Source organism: Myxine glutinosa, chromosome 1 (assembly GCF_964187855.1).
Source record: "Myxine glutinosa chromosome 1, kmMyxGlut1.1, whole genome shotgun sequence".
NCBI classification, from domain to species: domain Eukaryota; kingdom Metazoa; phylum Chordata; class Myxini; order Myxiniformes; family Myxinidae; genus Myxine; species Myxine glutinosa.
Genome location: NC_136261.1, coordinates 419,218,577 through 419,235,989, shown reverse-complemented (window position 1 = coordinate 419,235,989; position 17,413 = coordinate 419,218,577). Strand labels below are relative to the sequence as shown.

The 17,413-nt window shown below is 45.6% G+C and overlaps 1 protein-coding gene across 5 annotated transcripts in view; it reads left to right on the top strand.

Moving 5' to 3' along the window:
• LOC144888257 (E3 ubiquitin/ISG15 ligase TRIM25-like) overlaps positions 1–17,413 on the top strand; it is a 1,054,438-nt gene that overhangs the window by 229,943 nt on the left and 807,082 nt on the right. The window lies entirely within an intron of this gene.

Sequence of the window (17,413 nt, the reverse complement as noted above, 5' to 3'; positions counted from 1 at the left end):
GATGCTCTGTGTCCGCAGGCCCGAATCGATGCTTTGTGTCCGCAGGCCCGGATCGATGCTTTGTGTCCGCAGGCGCGGATCGATGCTTTGTGTCCGCAGGCCCGGATCGATGCTTTGTGTCCGCAGGCCCGGATCGATGCTTTGTGTCCGCAAGCCCCGAATCGATGCTTTGTGTCCGCAGGCCCAGACCAGGGATCACAATGATGGGACAAAACAGAACAAAGAACCAAGAAGTCAAATGAGACAAACCGATGCTACGTTCCTGAGCTTGTCTTGTCCGCCACGTGCAGGCGCCTCCATTACCATTACCCTTGTGATTGAGGGAGACTAATGGCAGTGGTGTGGTAACCTGTATTAATGAGAAGGTAGACGAGATTCAAGCGGAAACTCTGAGAAGGTGATGGGCAGCGAATGACGTCATGTTTATAAGCACAACGTGAATCTCACAGCCGAGGAGGAGAAAAACGTTCCGTCTTTACTAATTGAATTGGAGACAATCTTCAATCCGGGGAGAAATGTGATTTATGAACGATACGTGTTCGGCAGGTGAAAGGAAGAAGAAGAAGAATCAATTGATAAACTTGTTTCGCGTCAAAGAGAGAAAGCAGCATCTTTTTTTTTTCTTTTTTTCTTTTTTTTTGTGTACAGAGACGAGGCTCGTGAAAGAGCGAACATTTATCAAACAAACAAATCAAACAAACAAGCAAACAAAGTATATAAAAAGGGGAGCGGTCGACAAGATTGGGAGAGAAGGGGAGGAAGCACACAAACACAACATTTGAGAGCAGGGACATCGGGAGATGTGTGGGAGGGAGAGGGCCTGGGGGGAGGCACGATAGGTCTAAAACGCAAGGACACCAAGGACTTCCAGAAAAGAAGTCAAATGTCACCTCAAAAAGGTGTATTTGGGGTAAAATTAGCGGGGGTAGAAAAGATCAAGGTTTTGGATGGGGGAGGATAAGAGATGGTGGTGAACAGCTGTTTTAAAGACCTGGAGGGAGGAATGGGATTGAAGAGAGTGAGAGAGTTTGTTCCAGAGGTGGGAGAAAAGAGGAATGAAGGAGTGAAGGTGAGCAGAGAGTCTTGATTTTGGCAGTTTAACCATAAGAGGGTTGCAGGCAGATCTTGTGCGACCTGCAGGAATATTTGGGGGACAAAGCCCAGAGAGAGCTGGGGGAGCAAGGCCGGAGAGGAGTCGGTAAAAGACGGAAAGACCACCAACCTGCCTGCGGTGATTAAGTAAAAGGCCCTCGGAGATAGCGTCATCGCGGGAGATTCCAATGATTCTGAACACTTTGGTTTCAACAGCGTGAAGACGAGCTAGGTGTGAGGCAGGAGCACCAGCCCAGAGGGGAGAGCAGTACTCCATTGAGCTGCGGATGAAAGCCTTGTATGTGGTGAGGAGCTCAGGTGTGCCAAGGAAGGACTTCGCACGACAGAGGATGCCCAGTCGGCGACTGGCTTTGGAGGCCAGCTTGGAAATGTGTTTTTCCCAGGAAAGATCATGGCAGATAGTGAGACCCAAAAGCTTGAGTGACAGAACTTCTTGGAGAGGACTTTTCAGAAAGTAGATGGGAGGGTTGTCCAGTCGATCTTTTCGGAGAGACATCGTAAGAGTGTGAGATTTGTCAGGATTGAAAGACATGTTCCACTTGTTTGCCCAGTCTGTGATTTTGTCAAGGTCTGCAGAGTGAGGAGGCTGCAGACTGCCGATCTGAGGGATGAGGAATGGAGCAGCAGAGAGTGGTGTCATCAGCAAAGAGATAGAGAGGATTTTCAAGAGAGTCAGAGAGATCATTGATGAAGACCAGAAAAAGCACAGGGCCCAGAACACTGCCTTGGGGAACTCCAGCCTGAACAAGAAGAGGAGATGAGAGAAACCCATTCAGGGCCACACGTTGATGACGACTAGAGAGGAAGTCCGCCAGCCATGCGTGGAGATTTCCATGGATACCAAAGGAGGAGAGTTTGGTGAGCAGAGCGGGGTGCCAGAACGTATTGAAGGCATGTGATATGTCGAGGGAGACTGCTCTAATTTCCTGTTTGGCATTGAGGACCTCCATCCATTGTTGAGACAGCTGAAGCAGCATGTCCAGAGTAGAGTGACCTGGTCTGAAACCAAATTTATGATAAGAGATCAAGCCATTGGAGAAGAGGAAAGATTTCATATCCGAAGCAATGATGGATTCCATGACCTTGCTGATAATTGGGAGAAGGCTGATTGGTCTGTAGTTGCTAGGATCTGTTTTTGCACCTTTTTTGTGCAAAGCGGTGATGTTGGCTGATTTCCAAGCAGATGGCAGTTGACCTTGAGCAAAAGAGAGGGTGAAGAGAACAGAGAGAGAGAGGGAGTGAAAGAGCGGAAGAACAGGATTTTAGGACCCGTGGGCTGATGCCGTCAGGTCCAGTTGCAGAATCAGAGTCGAGGGTTGACAGAAACTTTTCCACCTTGTCAGGAGGAAAGGACACGGAGTCCAGGAGCAGCTGGGTACGACTGGGTATGGTGGGTACAGAGAGGGATGGGTTTGGGACACAAGATTTAGAGGCAAACACAGAGTTGAGGCATTCAGATTTTTCACATGCGGAGTCAGCTGTGTAGCCGTTTGAGGTAAGGGAGGGGATGGAGGGGGAACAACACCAGAAACAGATTTGACCAGATGCCACCAGGATTTGGAAGAGGGAGACAGATAAGAGAGTTCGGTCTTGAGAATGGTGAGATATTGTTTCCTGGCTCTCCTGAGGGTGGACACACACTTGTTTCGGGCTTTGTGAAAGGAAATGAGATTTCCTTCTGTTGGATTTGCTTTCCAGGAGACGAAGGCATGTTGTTTCTGGGCAACAGCCTCACCACAAGATTCCGTGTACCATGGACAGGAGAAAGGGGATGACAACAGAAGACGAGATGGGATAAATCTGTGCATGAGAGAGAGCAATTTACTTTGGAAGAATTTCCAGGATGAGTTGATGTCAGAGGTGGAAGAGATGGGAGACCAGTCCAGATGATTGATGGCTGCTTGAAGACCGTGCCAGTTGGCCTGAGTGAAATGCCAGACTCGTCGACGCTGAGCAGGCTCCATGAGAATGGTCAGAGAGATGTCCACTTTAACAAGGACATGATCAGATGATCCGATTGGAGCAGAAGAAGAGCAGCAGACATTTTCAGGGAAGTTAGTCATAACCAAGTTCAGAAGAGAAGATGCTCCGTTGACTGAGATCCGGGTCGGGAAATTGACAGATTATGTCATTCCCAGTGAGTCGCAGAAGTCCTTTGCTGAGGAGCCATGGCTGGTGAGAGAGGTACCCACACCCAGCCAACGGGCATGGTGACAATTGAAATCACCACATATGAGGAAGAGAGAGTTGGGATGAGTAGATAGAAGTTGGTCCATATTATCAGACAGCGAGATGTAGATGTTGTCATCACTGTTTGGTGGACGGTGCACTTGTTGAGGAATTTAGACCTGAAGTAATTGATGAATCAAGAATTCAATGTCCAAACCTTTTGTCAGAAGAAGGATTGACAGATTTTTAATTCCCGAGGAGGATCTCACTTTTGTTTACAAGAAGATACACAGTAAGAAACAATAAACCCTTTCTTAACCAAGAAGAACATACTGCAAATCAAGAAGAACACACTGCAAATCAAGAAGAACACACTGCAAATCAAGAAGAACACACTGCAAATCAAGAAGAGCACATTGCAAGATGCACAACAAAATCCTAAGTCAAAGTCGTAAAGTGAAATTCCTGGTACAGTAGAGATGTACATCAAAGAAAACGTCATAAAGACACACCAAATACACCAACATACACAGTATACAATATCAACTTACAGTATTTACAACCAAGTGGAATCTTGCAGCTGAAACTCACAACATGTCTTTTTATACCAGCTGGAAACAAAAGAAATAAATTTGGAGGGGCAAGTAAAGGGAGGAGCGAATATGGGATTGGTCGCATGAAGAAAAAGGGGAAGAGAGTAGAAGGATTGGGTTGAACCAAATATGGGTGGGAGGGATAGAGCAGTTGGGATTGGTCGAATGAAATATGGGTGGGAGGGATAGAGCAGTGGGGATTGGTCGAAAGAAATATGGGTGGGAGGGATAGAGAAATGGGGAAATGCAATTTGATAGGTCGAGTGAAATGTTGGGTTGGGCAGACTTCCGGCTGAGTGAGTTAGATTAGGTCTGCATATTAAAATATCCTTGATGAGGAACATCTGTTCTTCCTTTGTTCGCACCAGACTCTGCGGAGCCAAAACTCCCCCCAATTATGCTTGGAGACTTTAAGGACATATGCAAGTCATTCACTGACTATCTCAATGTAAAGCTTTTTCAAACCTTGGAAGAAATAAGTGGATATATCTTTAACTCATCATATTTCTAAATATAAATTTAGAAATACTTGAATGAGTTTTGCAAGCACATGAGGTTATAATTTCAAACCTGCATGCTATCTGTAATTCATTCATCTTTAACATTATTGTTTCACAGGATTTGAGCAAAACTATCCTGATAATTCAGTAGATGTCTATAATTTTAATTATTGCCTTTGAAAAAGAATTCCGGGGAACTCCTGACAGTTTTTTTTAAACTCAAAATGCCGGAGATAGCTCCCCTACTGAAGCAAACGTGTGTACAATGAGGAAGTCCCTATCCAATTTACCAATGCATCAATCCACAGGCACCTATCCCCGAATGTTTTTCTATATGGCTCTTTTAAAAAAAACAAGGCTGCATACAATCTTTGGATCGTTCCATACACAATTTTCAAGACTAAAAACCAGTCATAAGATTAACTTGCATGCGAAGCAAGTGTTTAAAAAGAAAGGTACATGTGGATCCCATCCCCACAGGTCACGTACACATTATTTCACCTTAATTGTAGCAAACATTTAAAATGCAGAGCATTGTGAAGGTGGAGATTCGTTTTTATCAAACACAATGGAAGTTGTAAACCAGTTAAGTATTTTACCTTGAAAACAATATTTTTCTATAACTCACTTATTGAACTCAGTAAAAAACATTTTAGATATCTATTTGAGTATATTTTAAAGACATAACGTAATGAGATTTACTGAATCAATATTCGACATTGTACAGAATAAATTTATCATTTGGGAAGACCTAATCCAACACAATATTTCAAAGCACCATGTCTAACTATATCACCCTCAGTCATAAAGAAATAATATTACAGTACCTTTATTAAAACTATACCAAAATGATTTACCATTCTGTGGTTTTACACTTTCCCTATCAAATAAATTTGGTCAGGGTGCCAGCGATAATTCGCCGACGCTCCCTCCTTTTTCAGCAAACACCGTAGAGTAATTATTTTGCTTTTTAATTTCCCGACAGCTCTGAATTGAATTTATATGCAAACACTCTCTATTTTACCACTGAAGATGTAATAAAAATAATGTGTCGTATAAAAAATGTATAAACTTATATGCATCACGGTAAATAGTTTAAATTTCTCGCTGTTGTGATAGCGACATAAAAAAAACGATTCTACCCAATGCCGGAGATAACTCACCTACTGAAGACCAATTTTAACTACTTGATGGAAATCATTTAAAAAAAAACTTGTTCACGAGGTGAGTAGGACCTAAACACACGATTTTGACCAGGTGGTGCCTGGAAAAAATTACTCGGTTCACAGATGCATTTTACACTTCCACAATACCATAGGAGGAGAGTTTGGTGAGCAGAGCAGGGTGGCAGACCGTATCGAAGCCAAGAGATATGTCAAGGGAGACGGCTCTAATTTTCTGTTTGACATTGAGAACCTCCATCCATTGTTGAGACAGCACAAGCAGCATGTAGAGAATAGACTGACCTGGTCTGAATCCAAATTGATGATCAGAGATCAAGCCATTGGAGAAGAGGAAGGATTTGATATCTGAAGCAATGATGGATTCCATGACTTTGCTGATAATTGGGAGCAGGCTGATTGGTCTGTAGTTGCAAGGATCTGTTTTTGCACCTTTTTGTGAAAAGCGGTGATGTTTACTGATTTCCAAGGTGATGGCAGATGATCTTGAGCAAAAGAGAGGTTGAAGAGAACATAGAGAGGGTGTAAAAGAGTGGCAGAGCAGGCTTTTAGCACCCGTGGGCTGATGCCGTCTGGTCCAGTTGCAGAATCAGAGTTGAGGATTGGCCAAAACTTCTCCACCTTGTCATGAGAGAAGGACACAGTGTCCAGGAGCAGTTTGGAATGACTGGGTATGGTGGGTATAGAGAGAGATGGGTTTGGGACACAAGATTTTGAGGCAAACATCGAGTTGAGGCGTTCAGCTTTTTCATGTGCGGGGTCAGCTGTGTAGCCATTTGATCTAAGGGAGGGGATGGAGGGGGAACAAACACCAGAAACAGATTTGACAAGACGACACCAGGATTTGTAAGAAGTCTGTGTTTCCACTGAGATGGAAGCAGACCTTTGTCGTCCCTGTCTTTAAAGGCCCCGGTGAGTAATCAGATCCTTCTAACTGTTGGCCTGTTAGCCTCCTACCCATTATCAGCAAAGTATTATCCTTGATATCCTTGATACAATTTTCATAAAACATGCTTAATAAATCAATTCATGATATTATCCTTGATATATTTTCCTTGAATTACTCTTGATAAAACAACAATTCATGACTCATCTAGAAACCCACAACCTTCTAACTGATGTACAGTATGGCTTTAAACGGACAAGGTCTTCTGGTTATGTGCTGTCCCTAATCACTGAACATGTGAATGGGGTTTTGGATCATTGTGGAAAAGCCAGGGTTGTTGCTCTCGACGTCTCAAGGCTGAAATCATATGGCATTTCTGGAGAATTGATTGATGCAATCTCTGACTTCCTTGCAAATCGTCAAATCTCTGTGGTACATGAGGGACAGTAATCCCCTGTGCATTATATGAATGTTAGTGTTCCTCAAGGATGCTGATGTTAGCGGAAGGGGATTGTGGGAGAGATGGCCGGGACACCATCTTCATGGTGTTGGAGATATGCTGGTGGATCTGTCCCTCAAATAAACGGTCTTGTTCATGACGATCAGTGCCATTGTTTAACATTTTTTGAGCGACACTCACAACACAACTCACAACACAAATGACGCAACATTTGCGAAGGAAACTGGCAGAATTTCTGATTTCCTCACCGGAGGCATTTCTGGCTTTACCAGGCAAACCATTCCTTCCATGGCCTATGTGGTTGTCATCCTTTCATACCTACCTGCTTGCAATGAATCTGCAAAATGCGGAGGATTCACTGAGATGGCCTTTGCTGATACACTGCCTGGGCATGGAGGGTCAACGCATTTTCTTGACGCTGGGTCCTGCACCCACCTATGCAGCAGCCAATGCCGTGCTCGCTGCGCATTTCGGAGCCACTCGGAACACCCTCATTCAATGGTTCAAATTCCGACAAGGCCAGAGGCTCAGTGAGTCAATTCTCCAATACATTTACACATTGAGAGAATTAGCACTTCCTTATAAATTTTGTGCACTTCACGATGAGGTGATTAGAGATCAACTGTTCGAGAAAACATTGAGTGTACAAGTGAGGGAGAGACTTTTACTCGAATCTGATGACCTAACCTTGACTCAACCCATAAAGATAGCCAGTCAAGTGGAAGCAGCTTACCACAGTGCACAAAAACTTATCAGACCACTCTCAACTGCCACAGCTACAGACTGCGCAGTTCAGGGAATTCGGCAAACTCTCACACCAGATGCCACTGAGCTCACAGTACAACATTGCCGCAGCAGCACCCCACACGTTCTACTATGCATTGTTGAAACTGAGGGTCCACTCGGCACGAGTCCAGGGCTGCTAATTGCCCTGCCCGAGGCCAACGGTGCAGAAATTGTGGAAAATTTAACCACTTTGCCAGGTGAAGTCACTCCACCTCAACACAAGCAACCGTTCAATCACAGAACTCATATACTGCACCAGCCAAAATCTATTCTGTCCTATCAACTTCATCAAATTTTAAAATGTGTTGTCTTTCTCAATGACATGTGCATACCTCTGCTCCTGGACACAGGTGCCAAGGTGTCTCCTGAATTTGCAAATGTACAGACGATATTATTCTGACATGACCCTGCAACGGTCCTCTCCCACCCTCACTGGTTACAGACATGCCAAAATTGGCGTAATGGGCACATTACAGCTGTCAGTACGTCATGGTGTCCAGTCTCTTTTGGTTCACGAGCTATCAAGTGACCACTATATTCGTCATGTGTGTGTGTCTGTCTGTGTGTGTGTGTCTGTCTGTCTGCAGCATAACTACCCGATGATATCATCCGATCTTGATGAAACTTGGGTGGGAGGTTGATATCATGATCGAGTTGTGTCCTGCCAAGAGTGGGCGTATTGCGCCCATTGTGGGTAAAGCCACGCCCGAAAAAGATGTCTTTTTAGGGGTAATCAATTTCAAGCTACATCTTCTCCGAGGGGTTTGGTGGAATCTGACAACGGTTTCGATATTTGGTTCGGCCAATGTCATGTGTCTCGCCCCACAGAGCTCGAATTTTCATTTTTATTTTTATCTTTATTTTTTTCATTTCATTTTTCACCGAATTTTCGGTATTGTGTAGCTGACGAACCTCATGACTGTTTAAACATTATTTTCTATCTCATTTTAAGGTCAGTATCCTTCATTTTGACATTTCCGGGCCTGGCCTGTCTGGGCCTGTTTCGGTTATAGTCCATCCTTTGTCATTGAATGCTGCTCGCTTGTGAACCATCGTCATCTCCTGACTTGTCTAAGGTTACATTCTACATTTAAAAAAACGGTGATAATTGAATGCGCCTCGACCTGTTTACTTCTTTTGGGTCTTCCTTGATGGATTATCGTGGCACGGCCATATTGCAAATGTCCTCCCCCTGGCAGCAAACAATGGCCTGCACGCTTTGATGGCTTAGGCATCCTCTCTGCACTTGTTCACCAACCCAAAGTAAATCCTGCTGTGGCTCCGGTTATTCAGCCTCTACGCCGCATTCGCTTTGCCTTGTGGGACCAGCTCGCGACTAAATTGAATGTCCTCTTGGAGACTGGCATAATAATAATAATAATAATAATAATAATAATAATAAAGGAGTCTTATATAGCCCCATCAAGCAGAGTAAACTACCCTCATGGCGCTTTGCATTATCATGCGAACTCACACACACTGCACACACACACACAAACACACACACACACAGACACACCTTCACTCTTGCCCTATTCCTTTCCCTCCCCATTCAAAACCCACAGATGTGGACTCCCCCTACTCCTCCCCTCCCTCCCCCGCACATGTACACAGACATACTCTCGATCTCTGTCCCACCTCAAACCAAAGGGAAAACAAGACTTAGACATTGAAAGACTTGTGAAACAGATAGGTTTTAAGGGAGGTTTTAAAGGCAGGAAGAGAGTCAACATGTCGAACAGAGGAAGGCAAGTCATTCCAGAGCAGAGGTGCAGCAAAGGAAAAGCATTTCTCACCAAACGACTTGGTGCTGGTGTGCGGCGGCTCTAAGGTCAGAGAGTCGTCGCTTGAACGAAGCCGTCGCCGAGGTTCATAGAGTGAGCAAATTGGAGAGATAGTGAGGTCCCGTTCCACACAATGATTTATAGCATAGTGTGCAAATTTTGAATTGCACACGAGCAGAGACAGGCAGCCAGTGTAAAGATTCAAGAAGCGGAGTAACATGGTCAGACTTCTTCGCCTTACAGACAAGACGAGCGGCAGAGTTTTGAACCTTTTGTAACTTATCCAAGAGAAACTGAGGGCAGCCAGCATACAAAGAATTACAATAGTCTAGCCTTGAGAGGACAAGGGCACAGACCAGAGTTAGAGCAGCTTGAGGAGTAAGAAAGTGGCGAATGGATGCGATATTTCGCAGCTGAAAGTATGATGATTTGCAAGTTTGAAGTACTTGCTTGGAAAATGTCATGTTACAATCGAAAACCACACCAAGGTTCTTGGCCGACGATACAAAGTTTACATCGGTTTCACCAACATGAATAGTGGTAGGAAGTGAACATTGTAGAGGACATCTGTGCGATCTTACAATCATAGACTCTGTTTTAGCATCGTTCAGCTGAAGTTTGTTTTGGGTCATCCACGCCTTCACGTCGGCAATACAGCCTTCTAAAACTTCAACAGTGGGCACGATTTGTTGAATCGTGCTTCCTTTGTACAGCTGATTGTCATCCGCAAAGGCGTGGTGATCAACTGAATGTCTGGCAACAAGATCAAATAGAGGCTGAGTGTACAAAAGAAAGAGGATAGGTCCCAGGACTGAGCCCTGGGGAACGCCAAAGGAAAGCGGAGAAGGGGCTGATTTCTGGCCATTGACAACAACTGTTTGCACTCTATCAGTAAGATAGGACATCAGCCAAGAAAGTTGAGTACCAGTTTTACCAAATGTGATTTCAAGACGACGAATTAAGACACTATGGTCAATCGTGTCAAAGGCGGCAGACAAGTCCAAAAGAGCAAGAACGGAAACCTTACCACAGTCAAGAGAGGTCAGAAGATCATTGGTTATTCTTAGGAGAGCGGTCTCAGTGCTATGGCCTGGCCTATATGCTGACTGGCGAGAATTGAAAAGATTATTTGAAACTAGATGGTCATTCATCTGTGATAGCACAATTCTTTCTGTGATCTTTGACAGGAAAGACAGGTTGGAGATAGGACGGTAATTTTTCATGTCGTTAAGGGCAAGGGTGGGCTTTTTAAGAAGTGGTTTAACAAGAGCTTGTTTAAAGAGAAGCGGAAATGAACCCGTAGTCAGAGAATCATTGATAACTGCAGTAATAAATGGGAGGAGGGTGTCCAAACACTCAATGAACAAATCGGTGGGAAGGGGGTCGAGATCATATGTTTTTGTGTTTGACTTGAGGATTGTACATTTGACAATTTCCTCAGTAACAGGAGTAAACGAACTAAGAGGTCGTCCGTGAAAGCAGTGTTCAGCATCATCGAAGGAAAGGAGTGACTGCTTGTCAAGATTGTTTATTGACTGAATTTTATTGTGAAAGAAATGCAGGAAGCATTGGGGTAGTTCATTTTGAGGAAACACAGTGGGAAGAACGGATTTATTTTTGGTGGCAAACAGGCAGTTGGTAATGCTGAACAGTTGCTTGCAGGAGGAGCTCCTAGTAATCCAATCAGAAATATATGACGTTTTTGCTTTCAGAACGATTTTTATGACGAGTCTTTTAGCTATGTTATACAACTGTTTATGGACTGTGAGGCCAGTCTTCAGCCACTGTCTCTCGGCACGTCGTCGTTCCTTTTTGGCAGCCCTGACTTCGTCGCTGACTGCGCTGAACCATGGAGTACTCCTGCGTCTGGTAACGGTGCGCCATGTCGCTGGAGCATGACAGTCCAACGCTGTGCGGAGGCAACAGACGAGGTCTTCTGCAGTGACATAGGAACGGCCAGAGAGACGGGTGTGAAGGTCCTCTTTAAAGGCGGAACGGTCGATGGCACGAATGTTGCGGTCAGTGATGAAGGTGGGCTGAAGACAAGGAACAGCAATACTTAGGTGGCTGGTGACACATACGTGGCCCGAGATGATAGCACAGGTCACTGACGTGGACTGCACCAACTGATCATCGCATCTGTGCACTAACCAATCCAGGATGTGTCCTTTAACGTGTGTAGGTTGGGAGACAGACTGAGACAGACTAAAAGTAGAAAAGAGGTCAATGATCTTTGAAGTGAGAGGATGTTGTGGTTGGTCGTAGTGGATGTTGAAATCTCCAAGAATCAAGACGAAACCAGGAAGAGTATTGCAGTGGTCGGGCAGATTAGGAAGCTGGGTCACGAACATAGAGTCAGTAAGCTTGTTTTTCCGGTTAGGTGGAGGTCAGTAGAGGCAGAAGAAATGAAGTGTGTTTTCTGACAGAGTGAAGGTGACATGGGCTAGCTCGTAGGATGAATGGTCAAACGAAAAATTCGTGGTGAAGGAGACAAAGGGAGAGAAGTTGTCTCTGTAAATAACAGCCACGCCCCCACCCCTAGAGGAGCGAGGAAATGACTGCAGGGTGTATCCAGGTGGGGTGAGATCAGCACACCTCACTTCGTCGCCACTGGGTCGGAGCCAAGTTTCTGTCAGAAAAAGCACATCAATATCATTATCTTGAATAAAAGAGGTAATTTCGGTTCGCTTTTCAGGACTACTTACAGACTGAGCATTGAATAAGGTGAGATACAGGTCAGAACGGTGTTGTTTCGGTGCTGTGTATGTTCTACAGGGATAGATGAGGTTATTGAAGTTGACAGGCGACACTTTTCGCAGGAATTATTAAAATGTGGGCCGGGCCGTCGATGGTCGCGAAGAGAAACCACAATCGGTATTTTTCTCTGCTTTCTCCTCCCGCCTCGCTTAGCGCATTTTCTCGGGAGACCAACGCCGGTTTCAAGTTCTGTGAGGCCTGACACGAGTCCAGGAGTCAATCGAGTGGTGTTGTTTAAAGACAAAAGTTTTTGCCGAGTGTAGCGAATAGGCCTCGGGATGGAGGAGTTAGAGCGGATAGTCAAGCTCGGTACATGCAGCAGTACGTGCAGAGGTAGGGCGTGTGATGGGCCGTGCGATGGGCCGGGCGATGGGGCATGCGATGGGGCGTGCGATGGGATAATAGAGCCTATCAATGCATCACCCTGGATTTCCAACCTCGTTATAGCAAATAAAAAGTCCAGGGGACAAAGAGTTTGTGTAGACTTGCGTGCAGTGAACATCGCATTTATTCCCGACAAATATCTGCTTCCAACAGCTGAAGACCTGTTTCTACGGCTCTACGGTCTTTTGGAAGTTGGACTTACGCCAAGGTTATCGCCAAGTTCCCCTTGCTTCAAACAGGAGGGACCTTACGGCTTTTGTGACTCATACCGGAGTTTTTTTGTTTCACCCGTATGCCGTTTGGCTTATGCTACACACTCAGCTGTTTTCAAAAGATTATGTCGTCAATCTTCGCTGGCATCCCGGGCATGTCCTTGTACTTAAATGACAAAGTGGTACACGGTCCCAACACCTCAGTACATGATGAACGCTTGGACCAAGTGCTCCAGAAACTTGCTCAGCACAACTTATAGTCCAAGCCATTTAGCCCAAATATGGGGCCAGATAGGAAAAAACTGCAACACTACATATCAGTGCGAAATTGTATGCAGTAATATATACCAGATAACATATCAAAAGTCTAAAGCTCTAAAAATATGGGGTGTCTGTCAAAATCACTGGTACATGGACCCCCCTTTTCATCCTTTTGCGGTACGATTTGTTCACATTTTGCGATACATTCCGAGCACATGGTATATAATTATACTTTTAATATCAGGAATTACAGCATGTTACAGCCCCAGTACGGCCCATACGGAACAAAAAAATAAGCACGTAAACAAAATTCCCAATAGCTAAATACTGATCACTGATATGCAAATACATGAATCACTTGTCATGACTGTTTCAGAATTATGGCACATTTTGTTGATTAAAATCACAAACTCATAATAAAATCACATATAGAGAAACTAATAATACTGACTCATAAAATACTGTCGGAAGTCAAGGATTCGCTTAAAAGTAAAAAAATGTCCACAATTAACTAATTCATCTGCATGTAACAGTCTATAACAACAGTCCACTACCTAATCATCATTTTCCTCGTCATCGTCGTCGCTGAAACTGTCCAGGACGGAGTTGGTACAGCCAGATCCACGGCACTGACCACGAGCAGGAGAACACTCCAAGTTGTTCTTGCGGCATGTACACAGTGTGGAACCACAATCGGTCGAACAGTGGCACCGGATAACATTCAACAAATCCTGAGGTGCTGGAGGGAGGTCGGTCATAACAGGAACAAGATTGCCGTCGCTCATTCTCCAGCCCCAATCCACTGGTTGTAGGCTGTTGTTTCCTTTCCACTGCTGTATTTGCAGATACACCCGTCTGCTGTGATATCTCGCTGCAGCAGATGTGGGCGGTAAGGTCTGTGGGAGTATCTTCGAAGTCTTGACTGCGACCTGTTCACAAAACCGCTTGTACCTGAGGGAATCCAAACTTTCATCAGGTTTACCCTTGTAGAGACACACGAGTGCTATCTCTCCTGCAGCCTCGACCACATCTGGTGATGCATCCTCAGCCAATAACTGTTGGGATTGAGTTTGGAAGAGTGTGCTCATCATGAATTTCTTCAGTGACGCTCCTTTGCCAAGGCCGTACAGTCGAGACGTCGTGTCACATCCCAATACTGCGTGTATGAATAGGATGCTTTCACACACAGCTGCACCTAGCTGACGTTTCATGGACTTCACATTCCAGATGTGGTTTGGTTTTGTAGTGGATTTTGCCTGACTATACATAAACAAGTCGTGTGCTTCTAGGTTTGCGTAGAAGCAGAGTAGGACGATCAGATCTGTGTCTTCTCCTATAAGGGCTGTGTTTTTTTTTTTTTTTTTTTTTTTTTTTTGTATACAAGATCGAGGCTCGTGAAAGAGCTAACATTAATTACACAGAAAGACAAACCGACACATAAAACATATAACATAGGGAGCGGTAGACAATATGAGGAGAGAGGGGGAAGGACACAAACACAACATTTGAGAGCAGGGACCGAGAGACATGGAGACATCGAGAGATCTGAGAGAGGGCGAGGGCTTTGGGGGGGGGGGGAAGGGGGCAGTGGGAGACGTATAAAACATATGGACACTGCCAGGACTTCCAGGAAAGAAGTTGGAATTTCAAACAAGGTGGATCTGGGGTGAATTAGCGGGGGTAGAAAAGATCAAGGTTTTGGATGGGGGAAGATAAGAGATGGTGGTGAACAGCTGTTTTAAAGACCTGGAGGGAGGAGTGGGATTGAAGGGAGTGAGGGAGTTTGTTCCAGAGGCGGGAGAAAAGAGGAATGAAAGAGTGAAGGTGAGCGGAGAGCCGAGATTTCGGCAGTTTAACCATCAGAGGGTTGCTGGCAGATCTTGTGCGACCTGTACGAATATTTGGGGGACAGAGCACAGAGAGAGCTGGGGGTGCAAGGCCGGAGAGGAGTCGGTAGAAGACAGAAAGACCACCTACCTGCCTGCGGTGAGTGAGTGAAAGGCCCTCAGAGATAGCTTCATCGCGGGAGATTCCAATAATTCTGAAAGCTTTGGTTTCAACAGCGTGAAGCCGAGCTAGGTGTGAGGCAGGAGCACCGGCCCATAGGGGAGAACAGTATTCCATTGAGCTGCGGATGAAAGCCTTGTATGTGGTGAGGAGCTCAGGTGTGCCGAGGAAGGACTTCGCACGACGGAGGATGCCCAGTCGGCGACTGGCTTTGGAGGCCAGCTTGGAAATGTGGTTTTCCCAAGAAAGATCATGGCAGATAGTGAGACCCAAAATCTTGAGCGACAGAACTTCTTGGAGAGGATTGTTGAGAAAGTAGATGGGAGGGTTGTCCAGTCGATCTTTTCGGAGAGACATAGTAAGAGTGTGAGATTTGTCAGGATTGAAAGACATGTTCCACTTGTTTGACCAGTCTGTGATTTTGTCCAGGTCTTCAGAGAGTGAGGAGGCAGCAGACTGCCGATCTGAGGGAAGAGGAATGGAGCGGCAGAGAGTGGAGTCATCAGCAAAGAGATAGAGAGGATTTTCGAGAGAGTCAGAGAGATCATTGATGAAGACCAGAAAAAACACGGGGCCCAGAACACTGCCTTGGGGAACTCCAGCCTGAACAGGAAGAGGAGATGAGAGAAACCCATTCAGGGCCACACGTTGACGACGACTAGAGAGGAAGTCCGCCAGCCATGCGTGGAGATTTCCATGGATACCAAAGGAGGAGAGTTTGGTGAGCAGAGCGGGGTGCCAGACCGTGTCGAAGGCACGTGATATGTCGAGGGAGACAGCTCTAATTTCCTGTTTGGCATTGAGGACCTCCATCCATTGTTGAGACAGCAGAAGCAGCATGTCCAGAGTAGAGTGACCTGGTCTGAAACCAAATTGATGATCAGAGATCAAGCCATTGGAGAAGAGGAAAGATTTCATATCAGAAGCAATGATGGATTCCATGACTTTGCTGATAATTGGGAGAAGGCTGATTGGTCTGTAGTTGCTAGGATCTGTTTTTGCACCTTTTTGTGCAAAGCGGTGATGTTGGCTGATTTCCAAGCAGATGGCAGTTGACCTTGAGCAAAAGAGAGGGTGAAGAGAACAGAGAGAGGGTGAGATAGAGCAGCAGAGCAGGATTTTAGGACCCGTGGGCTGATGCCGTCGGGTCCAGTTGCAGAATCAGAGTCGAGGGTTGACAGAAACTTTTCCACCTTGTCAGGAGGAAAGGACACGGAGTCCAGGAGCAGCAGGGTACGACTGGGTATGGTGGGTACAGAGAGGGATGGGTTTGGGACACAAGATTTAGAGGCAAACACAGAGTTGAGGCATTCAGCTTTTTCATGTGCGGAGTCAGCTGTGTAGCCGTTTGAGGTAAGGGAGGGGATGGAGGGGGAATAAAACACCAGAAACGGATTTGACCAGACGCCACCAGGATTTGGAAGAGGGAGACAGATAAGAGAGTTCGGTCTTGAGAACGGAGAGATATTGTTTCCTGGCTCTCCTGAGGGTGGACACACACTTGTTTCGGGCTTTGTGAAAGGAAATGAGATTTCCTTCCGTTGGATTTGCTTTCCAGGAGACGAAGGCAAGTTGTTTCTGGGCAACAGCCTCACCACAAGATTCCGTGTACCATGGACGGGAGGAAGGGTATGACAACTGAAGACGAGATGGGATAAATCTGTGCATGAGAGAGAGCAATTTACTTTGGAAGAATTCCCAGGATGAGTTGATGTCAGAGGTGGTAGAGATGGGAGACCAGTCCAGATGATTGATGGCTGCTTGAAGACCGTGCCAGTTGGCCTGAGTGAAATGCCAGACTCGTCGACGCGGAGCAGGCTCCTTGAGGATGGTCAGAGAGATGTCCACTTTAACAAGGACATGATCAGATGATCCGATCGGAGCAGAAGAAGAGCAGCAGACATTTTCAGGGAAGTTAGTCATAACCAAGTCCAGAAGAGAAGATGTTCCGTTGACTGAGATCCGGGTCGGGAAATTGACAGATTGTGTCAGTCCCAGTGAGTCGCAGAAGTCCTTTGCTGAGGAGCCATGGCTGGTGAGAGAGGTACCCACACCCAGCCAACTGGCATGATGACAGTTGAAATCACCACATATGAGGAAGAGAGAGTTGGGATGAGTAGATAGAAGTTGGTCCATATCATCAGACAGCGAGATGTAGATGGAGTCATCACTGTTTGGTGGACGGTACAACACACATATGAACAAGAGGTGGGAGCAAAGGGGAAGCCGTAGCCAGAGGTATTCCTGGGGGTGAGGTGGAGAGAGTGCAGTGCAGGGCGAGTGAGGAAGAGAGTTTTTGATAAAGATAGCAACCCCGCCT